This window comes from Agrilus planipennis, unplaced genomic scaffold, assembly GCF_000699045.2.
Source record: "Agrilus planipennis isolate EAB-ADULT unplaced genomic scaffold, Apla_2.0 scaffold2417, whole genome shotgun sequence".
NCBI lineage: Eukaryota > Metazoa > Arthropoda > Insecta > Coleoptera > Buprestidae > Agrilus > Agrilus planipennis.
This window is the reverse complement of record NW_020441069.1, coordinates 1-2,903: the sequence shown is the minus strand read 5'-3', so window position 1 is coordinate 2,903 and position 2,903 is coordinate 1. Positions and strand designations below refer to the sequence as shown.

The 2,903-nt window shown below is 29.0% G+C and overlaps 1 long non-coding RNA gene across 1 annotated transcript; it reads left to right on the top strand.

Annotated features, from left to right (window-relative positions):
* Positions 1-434: 434 nt before the first annotated feature.
* LOC112906203 lies at positions 435-2,257 on the top strand. The gene is made up of 3 exons (XR_003232223.1): positions 435-1,669; positions 1,724-1,905; positions 1,968-2,257. It is a non-coding gene; the product is annotated as an uncharacterized LOC112906203 (long non-coding RNA).
* The last annotated feature ends 646 nt before the right edge of the window (positions 2,258-2,903 follow it).

The window sequence follows — 2,903 nt, the reverse complement described above, 5'->3', positions numbered from 1 at the left end:
CTTCAGCACGACTTGCAAGTAGAGACGGCTGTGTAGGTAGGTACCTATCCATTATAAGACTAACAGTTAAATAGAACAAAATTTCTTTTTGATTACCTTCTAGCTCGAAACACGACAAAGCAACATATAAAAATAAAATGAATTACATCATAACATACAACTAATATGCTTAATTTTATGTTATTTTTGTTTTTTAAAGATTAGGTTAGATTAAATTGTACATAAAATATACCCGGAAGACTTCGTACTGCCTCAATCGATAAATAAAAGACCTAAACTTTTGTATAAAAAAATTAAAACAAAAGCAATCCATAATTAATTAAATAAAATAACTGTTTTTTTTTTTGTAAGTACCATATCAGCATATTTGTAATATTCTGATTAATCTTGTAATGTTTTGAAAAACTTACGAAACTATTTGTTTATTTTATGTTTAATATTTTAGAATATTTACCATTGAATCACATACTCTTATAACTTATATCTTAACATACCGCAGTAGGTATATCATCACCTACCGATATCTGCTACTGGCTAAAGTATTTCATACTTATATTATTATGTTAGACAAGGGACTTACTAAAGCACCTAGTTGGCTAACTATATTTACGATACAGCTTTTAATAGACAGGATAAGTGATAACTGTTGGGGCTTAGAATATGTGTAGGTTAACCAAAATATGAATATTGGACAAAATATGCTTTAATAAAATAAGTATCTTCAACGATTGCTCATATGACGCTCCCTGTAACAAAATGTAAAATAAGAGGTTTTGCCTAAAGTTATAAAAAAAAAAGTTGTGCTGTGTCAACTTTGATAACAATTAAAAAAGGAAAATAATATGTCTTTATTAACACACTGTATCTTTTTACAAAACAACATTTTGTTAAGGTATGTTTGGTCCAATATTTATATTTTGGTCCAAATAATCCGTACTTACTCTAGGTCTCAATAGTGATGACACTCCTTATAGGTAGTAGACACGTAAATGAAACTAATAGGAATAGTAAATTAAGTTCTTTGTCAGTAATTTGTCGAAATTACGAGTAAATTTATTTAATTTATTTAGTCTTAAACATTATCTGAGACGTTCGATAATCAACAATGTTTACATTCTTAATCCATGTGGCTGCAGAGTTTTTATCGCACCAACCTATTCGGTAGACACATATGTTGTCAATTCACACACAGGACCGGCTTTGGATTGTAAATTATTGTTATTTTCTTAAAATAAAAATTGCCCTTAACCACATTGCTGAAATCACCGTGCTATTATTTATTGCATCTATTTTACACCCTCAAAACCTCGGCGTTTATTTCGGTTACACCTTGTTCGAAATTGCAACCCATGTCTGGTAGTTTCTATAAATTACTAACCAAAAACTAATACTGTTTTCATAAAGACTTTTGTCAATTTTAGTGTAGTCGTCATGTAGAAAATGAGTATCCTCAGCCTCGAGGAGAGAAAAAGAAAAGTTTCGTTAAATATATCATGGGAACAATTATTTTAATCGTTATGATAGGAATAATTTGGTTTCCTTTAGTTTTCTTCTCACTAGGAAACGCTGTAGGTGAGCCGAACGTTCCATATGATGTAACAGTAAATTTGAGAATTGGGCAGTACCAGTCAATTTATCAAATGTCTGCACAATCAAATGCCATTTTTTCGTAAGGAGGTTTTCTATCAATTACAATAAGATGTATTTATGTATAATTTTTTAGTTTTAAAGAAGATCATTTAAAAACATTTATAAGATTATATGCGAGAAATAAAGGAGCTTCTAATTTCATTTCTAATTATGAAGCGGCAGATATAGCAGCAATTCAGCTAAACCCAAATTCTGCAACCGTTTGGGGCATTTCTCCGCCGGATAAAGAACAAATGCTAGAAGAAGTTAAATCAGGTGGTACTATTCTTTTTGCTTACTTACATTAGAAATATTAACAAAATTATGTTCTATTGTAGAACTTCCAATTAACATTCAATTTGAATACCAAATTTCACACAAAACCACTACAAAAGAAGATTCAGGAGTAATAAGAGAAAACATAATAATTAGTCTTGAACCGAACACAACCTCTCGTTCGAATCTTTTAGAAATGTTAGAAGGTTCTCACTCTGCTTCCCCAGTCCTATTGAAATACATAATGCCAAAGTTTTTAAAAGTTACCAATAGGGGAACCTCGAAAGTGTTAAATTTATTTATGGAAGCCAATAGCACTGGTATGTTGTTAGTTTTTGCATGTTTCTCTAGTATTTCATTGTTGGTTCTTTTAGAGTTAGNTAGTTTTGTCTTCCGATATAGGTACCTAATCTTTGTCTTTATTTAAAAAAGAAATTCCGGTTGTTTTAATGTCTCCCAGATATATAATACAGAAAACATGCATACATAGAATTTACTTTAGACAAGCTTTTATTGGGTAAATAGGTATGTCATTAGTCAATTTGAATTTTTTAGACAAAACCAAATAAGATTAAAATGCAAAATACTATGATACTCTTACTACTACTATTATCTTTTATACCTTTTTATAATAATGATCTAAATTTGCATATAAAAATAAGCAGTAAGGATTTTGCAATATGACCAATTTTGACTTTTTTATACCATTTCTTTGTTAGTTCAACTGATAGATTAATAGGAGTAAATATATGGTATTAATACATTCAAATATCAGTAATTAATAAGGAATAATTTATTGTTATTTACGCTAAATTTAAATTAAAAAAAACTGAAATAATAACGTGGATACCATTGCAGCTTTATTCAATTAATTCCTATACTAACGTGGGTACTCTTTATTAGTATTAAAATAGTGCATAATCTTAAATGTACCAACTATTGATATGTGAAAATAGGCAACTTTATTAAAACCAACTTTATTGTTAGTTAAACACTTT